Below are 10,885 nucleotides of genomic sequence, written 5' to 3'. Positions count from 1 at the left end.
GGTGGGTATTGGATCGAACCCCCAAGAATCCAAAAATAGACACTGGAGTGTTTGTTTTTAGCATGAGCTTTTTCCCTCCAGAGAGAGTCAGTGATTAAAAATAAGTCGTGCTGCTGCTGAGAGACACATGTTTGCAATAACTTTTATGTTTACTTTCGATCCATCAGGCCGTTTTACTTTTCAATGCTTTTGCGTCCATCCATCCGTATTTTATGGCACTGATACTCATTAGGGTGAGCTGGAGCCGATACCGGCTAGCTTTTTGCTACGTTCTGGACGGGTTGCCAGGGAGCAGAAAGACGTACAACCTTTCACACCGATGGGCAATTTAGGGTCTTGGATTATCCTAAGGTGTGTTTTAGAACAGGGGTCTGAAAGTCAATTTATGTGGGGGCCGCTGGAGATCTGACACGAACCTTTAGTGCTGTCACTATTGAATCTTTTTTAGAATCGATGAATCTATCGATTATTCAGTCGATTAATCGAGTAATCAGATTCATTCATTTTTTGCATTAAACTGTATTACAAAAGCATTTTCCCCCTGATTACTGTTTTTTAACCAGTGATTGGTGGTTTATTTTGACCCAGGTAAAGGATCTAACCAATATTTAGGAGTCATTTTATGCGTAAAGACCCATCACTTAGTTGGGAAATTTTGAACTCAACTGTTTTCAAGAACGTATCCATGGAAAACGGCATGTGTTGTTTTAAACCAAATTTGCTGTGGTGAGTTTAAAAACAAGGCCAACAACAAACAATACAAGATCCACATGAAGATATTCCAAGATAACAATCTTACGTCAAACACGGCAGCGCGGTTTCGTTGGTTCTCACGTTGTTCGCTTCGTACGTGGACACGTTCCAAAGATGTGCTCCATGCATTATTTGACTTTTAGGGAGTCAAATCGTTTAATGGCAGATTACGGTGCCGTCCCCCAGAGAGCCGTTGCATGCATTCTATTTGCAGCAATTTCAACCGAGCAGCGAGTCGCGTGGACGCACGCATCGACTGAGTCTGCAATTTTCCAGATTCAATCAACTCCAAAACTGGACACTGCAACTGCCAAAGTCTTGAGAGAAGACAGCAACGCTTGGCTCTCACTTGGAGTCGGACGCTGCCAGAAAGCAGTCGTTAAAACAGTTCAGCTGGATCGCAGGTATTAGTTTGTCTTTCCAGTAATTTGATCACTTCACTTATTGTTCTTGCGGCTCCAACCCGGCGCAAGGAGAGGTCAGCCCTCGTCGATGACATCAAACGACAAGCTTGAAGGGGCAAAATTCAAACCGCCGGTTACATCATCTTTGACGTTGCGGCTGATAGGACACTCAAAATGATTGGAGAATTCGTCATTTCTACGATTCGATTGCGATGCAGATGTCAACCATTTGAAATGGTTTTGCCACTATTGGGTCCCCAACATAAGAAGCCATTTAAGTGAATAAAAATGCAAAGAAAGATTCATTGACTATTTTATATATACAGTATATATATATATATATACACACACTTTTGACACTTTGACTTTCATATCCCGATAAATATATCCTGATCTAAACTGTGATGTACAGATGCCATTACGCATATAGATATAATTTCTGCTCCTTAATTTTTACGGTGAATAAAAAGACATTCTTCAGGTGACTCGCCACACTAATAAAGCAGCCGTAGATTGTTTGCCTCTCTTTGCGTGTGTAAATATATTCACACTGTAGAGACAGAAAACTCACTCCATTTAAGCTAGACTTCCTTATCGAGTGGCAACGTAAGATGGCTGCCGCGCATTCAAGTAGTTCCTGTCCTCTAAAGAGCAAGATTCCTCGGAAACACAAACCAATGATCCTTTCAAACGACGTGTTCCGGTCGCGTTTACTGCAAATATTCTGGGTATCGCAGGGGTTTTATTTGCGTTTTTAAAGGATATTATGGGCAATATTCAGCTTTTGAAAGGGTTATTATAGGGCGCCGCGCTCTTAGCTCATCTCTGCAGCACAACAAATCCACATTTCAATCCATCACATCAGCTTTCTGCGGCGACGTAAACACATCTGTGCATCAACCCCAAAAGGAAACTTCACACAGAAACACAAAGTTTGTTATTATCGGGTCCATTTTTATGTACACAAGAGAAATGTGTGCGATACACAAACACTCTTGGCCATCGGATTCATAACAACGTACGGCAACGTGTTGTTATTGCGAACGTTCATCTGCGCCGTAAATAATCTTGCGTTAACAGCATCAACATCTTCAATACTTTGGATGGAGACGGTGACGTGACGAGAGGCATTCAAGGACACGGCTTGAAAATCTGCATTTGCGTTTCATAGGATTTTTTTTCCTACGTCGATGCGAATGTTTAGGATTTATTTTTCACGTCCACAATAAACCTGGATTAATGTCTGAAAGTATTCTTTTGGGAAGCGACGTTTCTTCTGTCAAGCACCGCAAAGCCTGCAATCATCTTCATTCCTTTGGCTTTCTGGGTAGCTTTTAACATTGGACTATTGTACAAATCCGCAGCTTTGCTTTTCTGCCAAGAATAAAATGTTGACTTTCGGACAATACGGTGAAATCTTCATCAAATGTATCACATATCAGCAAAAGATACCAGTCATGGAAAGCTCCCGTATAAAAACACTTTTGATATCAGTGTCGGCCTTGAAACTTGTGAAATGTGTTTTGACTGACACGCCATTATGAAACTCATTTTGAAAATCATTTTGCGGGTTCGAGAAGTATACGCGGTGACTCACTGAAAACGGTTCCAAATTCACTTTTGAATATGAAAAACATTTCAAGTCTCTCGGCTGAAAAAGAACAAATCAATCACCTGCTTTGTTTTTTCTTACGTCGATCGTAACGCGGCGTCCGCAAGTTGCCGACGGCGGCTTTGTCAACAACGTGGCCGAAATCTCAGGAGATTGCCGGCTGCGGGTTTCAATTACCATCAAACTGCTTGGATGTGACCTTGAGGGGACCGGCGTGGTTTGGTCATGCGAGACTTATCTGAGCGCCGGGATGGAAACGCTGCAGATTGAGATAAGATGGCGCTTAAACTTAAAACCGTACGCACATGCTCGTCTTTTTATCGTCAATTAATGTATGGTTGGCGTGAAGCATTTCCAAAACGAAGCCCATTTCAACACGTGCGGCAAGCGACGCGGAGACGTCGGAGGGAGGAGCGCTTGCGGGCGCTTGCGGGCGCTTGCGGGATGGTTTTGCTTTGTGGTCCTTGGCCAAACTTTTACACACTTACTTACAATAGCCAACCTTGGCTTTTATTAAATAGTGATGTATTTGTGCTTGGTCCTCCCTCTAGTTTTTTTTTTTTTACAACATCAAGGCTGCGTATCGCTTGACCCCCCCCCAACGGATTTTTACTTTTGGACTAAACCAGAAATGATGACATCTTCTATGTCGGACTCCCGACGTCGCATTGGCGTATCCTGGCTTTTTTGACTTGCACACAAAATTTGCATTCACTATTTGTTTACCGTTCAAGCAGCGAATATTGAATCAACTTGAATGTGTTGCTAATTGAACTTTTGTGGGAAAAGACGTCTTAGTCCAAAACATGAAAAACATTTCCTTTTTACTTTAAAATAACTTTTAAGTTTAACCTCCAGGACTCCAGCCGCGTTCTGTCCAACTAGCTAGCTAGCGCTAAGCTAAAGTGGAATAGTTCATGCTAGGCCGGTGTCAGAGGTCAACCACAAAGTAACGACAAAGGTGTTGATACACTGCCTTGATGGGCTTTATTGACTGATTGCTGAAGGGTTTAATTTAATGGTCATCAGCCAGCGAAACACACGCAAACACATCCGAGCGTGTCCTCGACACGACGCTGCGCATTTGCAAACATGTCACACACGTTGCCTTTCAGTCATTCCTGTCATGCGAGCACACGCGGCGTTATGCTACGATTCATTCTCACTCCAATTCAAAAATGGTTGTTCCATCTCAGTTCGATTTATGCACAACAGCCAAATGATTGCCAGATGCTTTCAAAGCTCAACATCTCGAAAGACAAGAGCCTCGAGGATTGTCGAACGATTGTCATTGCTCGAGCAACTCTTGCAAATCTTTGCCAAACATCTTGTCGTGTTGTTGCTATTGAGTCTCGTTTGCTGCTCATTGGCGTCATGCTCGGTCACTACTGACCAATATTGGGCATTGGCGAACCCTGACCCGATCAATATTTACGACCACAGATTTGAATGTATTGTGGGGAAATTCAACATCTCCCGAGTTATGATTTGGGAAAAATCGCCACAACATATCCAGGAAAATAAAAGCACATCACAGGCAGCAAAACCGATTATCGGAGCGCAGCACACGCGATACGAGCAAACCTGACGTGTGTCGCAGGCCTAAAGTTCGCTTGATGGTTTGGAGGATGTGTCATGAAAAAGCGGGTGTGAGCGCATTGCTGCTCGCTAACAGCTTTTAATTTTGAACTTTTCTTGACTTGCGGTTATAAATGGGGAAAGCAGCATTTGCAGTTGAGTCTGTTTTTGTTTTAGTCACGCACCGCAACGTTGGACTCGATACGAGAATGATGTGATGTCAAAATGACCACGTCAAGCGGAGGTCATCAGCAATCACTCACTCCATTGCAAGTGTGGCTTATTTTCGGGTTTGCTCGCATTCCGCTCCTCTCTCGCGTTGTGTTTTTGCTGGCATCCGAACGCAAAGGCAGAGCAAGAGAAACACACGTGCCATAAAACCGTCATTTATACCAAATACATTTCAGCATATATTCTATAATTTACCATATGGCAACGAGCAGGTCCTTCTTTTTTTCCCCCTTCTAAATTACTGGTTGCGTCCCATCAACCACAGCGGTGATTTTGCTGCAATATATTAAGGTTTCTTCTCTTAAAAACCACGGCCAACTATAATGATGGGACATGTTTCGTTAAAATCTGCAGGCTTTCAGCTGAGTGCTATTTTATGGTAGCTGAAACGTAACCGGAAAAAAAACAACATTTGGCGGAGCTGTAAATCAGAAATTACACCCCGTTTGTTGGTGTAAGGGTATTTAGCAAACGGCAGACATAAAACTGCGCCTCTGGATGCGAGTCGCTCTCGCTCGTTGATTAGAGAGTGGCTTTGAATTTTGATTTGGTCAAGGCTCTGGTCGTGACTGCGATGCAACGGGGAATCCGCAACGGGCCCGGGAGGACAGCGAAGCTTTTGCAGGCTATGTAATTACATAGTAAATTATTCAGCGGCTCCAAACCATAACGTAAAGGCATTCATTTTCAAACCCGGCTTACAAGGAAGCCTCTGGCAGTCGGGAGTCAGGGGAGCCCTTCAACATTTGCTGGACGTGTGCACCTGAAAACGGATGGTTGGTTTTTATAAAAGGGACAATTCAAAGATAGTCACGTTTAACAGAAGAGCGGAGAGCGAAGGAAACGGTGCGAGTCTGATGTGTTTGGCTCTGACCTCGAATCTGCATCGGCAGATCCAATGAATGTGTTTGTGTGGGCAGATGAGAGCCAATGAATCTTGGAAGTTTAATACAAAGCACGACTGACCTTCGCCGAGTTCAACATTCGTCTTGGTGAAAAAACATTTCCTTCCATGCGCATAATAATTAACTCGCTATGAACCCATATTGGGTTTGTGAAACTCATCGCTCGGAACTCCTTGCTCATTCTTCACAGAGACAGTCAAAAACTGCGGGGTCATACATTTTGCACGCTCAGCGTTTTGGGTCATCCAGTACAAAACGCAGATTTTGTTTTCCCACCTTCAATGTCTTGACTAAGCATTGCACACGTTCATAATTCTCTTTACACATCTTAACACAATGTAGTCAACATTAAGAGTTCATGACATGTCAAATGAAACCAAATCCTTTGCTGAAATCACCCTTAACTCCTTCAAACCCAAATACGTATAAATACATTTTTTAAATACTTTTTCATGCACTCCCAAAAACGCATTTATACTTTTTTTTTTTACGTTTTGATACAGCTTCTGAACTGAAGAGGTTGCTTAAAGCAATGGTAGTTATTACAAAAAAATGGCCAGCAGGTGGCAACACAGTATAAGAGATCAGCCAGGGCCATGTTGCAAAAAGCTCTTTTCCCCAGTGTTTTGAACAGGTTTGTGAATAATGATGAAAATGAGCTATATTCTAATACTAATTGCTGCAAAACAGAAACAGATAGAAATATACTTTTTTTTCCTGGTGAAAGGAGAAACTCTCATCTTTCTTTTGGTAGGTTCCATGTTTTTATAGCAATAGAACAGAATATTCTGCGGACCACGCAAAATCAGTCAAAATCCAGTAAAACAGTCGGGAGCGAAGGGGGTTGCTTTAGTGAAAATGGCTGCCAGTGAATGTGTTAAAAAAAGCAGTGTTTTTTTCTCTCTGTATAATACTTTCGCCTTATTTGTGCCACCTTTTAGTGCACTGGCCAACCTCTGGACTGCTGAGTTCAGAAATGAGATCAGATATTTGAAAGACTGACTCAAGTATGGTAACAAAATATCTGTTTATTATACACAAAAATCCAAGATGATGTTTCATTTGCATTTGCAATGATCCCATCAGCCACATTTTTGCCGTGTTTGGCCAAAGTCCCACCAGCTTGTTATTGGTAGTAGACTCCCCATTGCCACAGGTTTGATTTGTAGCAGGGGAGCACGTAGGTCAAAACTGTTGCCATGTGTGCCCGCTCCAAACATGTGACTGCTGACCCCCGCATTGTATAACACTGCACTCAATTAAAAGCTTCAGCCTGATGGAACCTGCAGCCTTTTGCCTAATGTGACATTTGACCTCACGAGGACACTTGCTCCATCCTAATCTCAAACAAAGGGGCCCATTCTGAGCTGGGAAGCCTGTAGAACATCTGGTTGGTCAGTGCAGGGCGGCCATGATGATGCTTGAGATTGTTCATGTGTGATTTATTCAAACTCTGGTCCATTAAATCGGGGGTCTTTTTTTTTTTTTTTGCCATTGCCACATTAGCCATGAAAAAATGGGTTATGAGGACCTTTTCATCAGTGGTACCCTGGTACTATGCGGTGGGAAATGGGCAGACTCGAGTTCAAATAGATAGCGTGTTTTCATTCTTTGCCGTGTGTTTACTCAAGTGTTTCTCCATTTTGTGATCTGCAACCAACCTTGAGACTGAGCAGGGCAGCCAGCTTCACCTCCATCTGATTCCGATGTTCTCTCTGCAAAAACACAAATCCTAGATTATGTTTTAATATGTTTCCAGGAATTGGCGTGGAGTGAGGGAGCGAAAGCAGCGCAGCGAAATTAAAGAAGTCGCATATCTGCCAAAGCATTCTGCATTATTTAAGGCTGATGTATATTGAAGAAAACGAGAGAACCCAAAGAACGTAGACCTCCGCGAAGGCTTCCACATTCGTCGAGGCACACGATATCCCGTAGAGCTCAACATGGGATAGAACACGCCATCAAATTCCTGCCAAATATGCAATCTGTAATTTGGGTTTGACAGGACAGTTTCTTCTTCTCCTCACTCAACTAATATTTAGCTCAGAGGTGGCCAAGTTTGGTCCTGGAGAGCCACTATCCAGCCTGCTTTCAATGTCTCCCTCCTTCGGTGCAGCTGAATCGAATCTCCAACAGACCCGCGGATGTTGTCCCTCGAATCGTACCCAGAGCGCTCCAATGACGACGTGTCCCACTCGTCACTTTACCTTTCACACCCTTAACAGCTTTTTATTGGTCTCGCTGTGACTTGGACGCGATGCATCGATCACAACTCTTTTGTGTCGTTTGTCAACTGAAAGGAGTTTCACCTGTTGAGGCGTTTTCCATCCTGAGGCGTCCGTCACTAGGGTTGATCTTCCTGACGCATTCTTGGATGGGCGTCTCTTACCTGCGTCTGCGTCGTGTACGTTTTCAAGATGCTGAAAGCTTGCACTGATGCTCACGAGGCCTTCGGTCTCACTCTTCTCAGGATTCTGCGACAGCGGCTTCCGGTACTTCCTTTGACCTGCTTGTATGTGGATCCGACATTGCAGCTTGGATCTTATTCTTTCCTTCCACTTGACTTTGTCTGCCCATTCTTCGTGTATTTGTTTGTTTCAGGTGCACGTAACCCAAATAATAAGAAATGTACAATTGACTTTTGAAGAGTGAGAAAATGTCATCAAGTGTTCCTGGAAGGAAGTTTGACACGGATCAACTGACAAGATGCTTCATTGCTTGTGTTTGAGTTCAGTTTGAAGCCAATTGAACTGTTGAAGACGTTCCTAAGAAAGATTGTGGAGGACCTCCAACAAATCAAGGACTCCTCGCAGTTCTTTGTCTTCCAGGTTGCTTCCAAGCATCCAGCCTTGGTGTCTCCGTCGAGGTTTCTCCACCAAGCGTTTTCTTTGAGGACATCTGAATCCTGCCCTGCTCTCTGTTGTTATTTTGTATTTTTGCATATAAAGACTCTCTGTTTCCCAACTCTCAAAGTCTTGTCTGCGTTTGGGTCCCAGCTAAGCACCTCACGTGACACACAGGGCAGAGGTCAAGTCAATGATGTTATCAGGGATGTGATTTGACCAAAGTGAAATTATCTGAAAATTTAGCCGGGGGTCTGGGGGCCGCCGGCCCCCCGGAGCTCATGGGTTTTCCGTGTTTTGAAGTACTTTCAATGCACTCACATGACAAAGAAATAGACAAAACAACAGCATAAATTTTCAATGTATATTGAACTATCCCATATAAAATGGCAGTTTTAGTCAACTCAAAATCAGTCACATTCAAAAACATTGGACTGCCTTTGCTTTTAAAAACTATCACTGAGAATATCATCATATCTAACTAATGTGATTACTAAGTTAACACATAAATAATGTTGAAGAGTTCAAATAAAAAATGTAATTCATATTAGAACATACCACAAATGTCTTTGTTATAGCAGAAGATGTTATCTGTCGGAGTCATGTGCATACACAATGAACTACTAAAAAATAATAATAAAAAAAAAAACGGAAATTTTAAATGTTTATTTTTGGAGATAAAAAAAGCGGAATTCCGCGAATTAGCGGAAAAATCACATCCCTGTGTTATTCACTCGACGACCCGGTTGCGGTTTGATATTTGAAAACGTGAAAGTAACTTGACATAATGTCACGTTAATTTGACTCCGCCCCTTTGCCTTAAGCACATTTTGAATGGTATTCTTTGCGATATTTTGTGCCATGCGCACGCAAGCCAAAGCTTTCATGACAAGCTTTTGCACCTCAGGCACTGCAAAGTTGGCCCGCACAAGTAAGACGTGATGGGCCACTGACAAAGTGCTGACTGGCTCATTTCTCTCTGCCTTCAGCATTCAAAACAATTGCCATTTTCTTCCTCTTCTGTGAATTTCATTGTTGTGCTTTTAGTGTGCCACAAAACACATTAGTGGTTTGTGGAGTTCTTGGCTGAGGTTTTGTGGTTGATTCAGTGGTAGCTGATCAACGGTAACATCTGCCCACCCAAAAATAACTGAAACCAGAATAAAACACCAAACAAATTTTCAAATGCCTTCCATCTATTCTGCCGCTGACTTTCTTTCAGCACGGCGATTTCACAAATAATTTGCAACAGAATGTCAGCAACATAACACGGCTAATAAAACCAAAACAAACTTGGTCCAGTCCAAAATAATTCCGTCTCCACCTTTTCTTAGCATTGACAAATTCAGATTCTCTGTGTAAAACCAACGGCAAAAAAAATGACGGCTTTGGACAATGAAAGTGTTGTTCGTGCGCGAAGCGTGTCAGAATCCAATATCGCATGTTTATATGCACATACATGAAAGCCAGGATGACATCATTGGCATGCTGGCATCCCATGCCTGCTAACAAGCACATTTGGGGGCTGTGGGCATCTCTGCTAAAACCTTCCATGTGTTGTGAGGTTCGCGGGGCAATTCATCAAGCGGAATGACGGATGCACGGCCACTCTCAGCTAATGTCGCGCTGATGCTAATCTGCTCTGCCATAATCAGAATGCATCAAAAGACAATGACATGCAAATGATTGCCTCATGAAGAATCTGGTTGACATCATCTTCATCCACAATGTCTGCACGAGTCCCTTTTTGCTGTAACGAAAGCATTTGTTGGGAGTCGGTCCACATTTTTACCGGCTGATTTCTGGATGATGCGATGAAGCCCATAAAAAGAATTTTACGAGAAAGATCCGAATTGAATTTGTAAGAAAAAGGTGCAACTGCAGTCACGGAGGGGCTTGCTGATCATGCCTGCTGCTTTTCTACAACATACCACGTCCTTCACATTGATCCAATTATATGCATTGGCACCTGGAGCCACGCCGTAAAACTGCTGTGAGCAGCACTTTCAGCGCAGCATCTGGAGGTTAATGACCTCCCAACAAAACTTCCCAGCAGGTTCTTATAAAATAGTTATTGTGCACTTACTTCACTGTGCCTGCACTTGGAGCTAGAATTTCTTTCCATGTCGTCGGAGTGCCAAGATTCATAATCGTACTCGATGCGAAGCGAAATCAAGGACGAGAAGTCGTTGATAAGGTTTCTCAACGTCAACACCGCCGTGGCCAAGCTGAACGTATGTAATCACGATCTATCCAATTTCTCGCGAGCGAGTCACAACCTGAGCAAAGCAACGCAGATGCTCCGCAATCGCCTCCTTTCTGGCTCGTATTCCCAGATTTTCCTCAATTCAAAGGATATTTCATTTCTGGGCCTCTCTTAAGGTTTCTTTTCCATCCAGCACACCAGTAATATCCCGACGGAGAGGAATCCCGAACCCGAGCCACTCGGGTGACTGAGCAACCTAGAATGTCTTCAAGTATGGGGTTCAACACCATAAACTATTTTGGTTGGGGGGGAAAACATGTGGTTACAACATCTCTTTCTTTTTTTTCTTTACA

Source organism: Vanacampus margaritifer, chromosome 11 (genome assembly GCF_051991255.1).
Source record: "Vanacampus margaritifer isolate UIUO_Vmar chromosome 11, RoL_Vmar_1.0, whole genome shotgun sequence".
NCBI classification, from domain to species: domain Eukaryota; kingdom Metazoa; phylum Chordata; class Actinopteri; order Syngnathiformes; family Syngnathidae; genus Vanacampus; species Vanacampus margaritifer.
Note: the sequence above shows the minus strand (reverse complement) of the source record.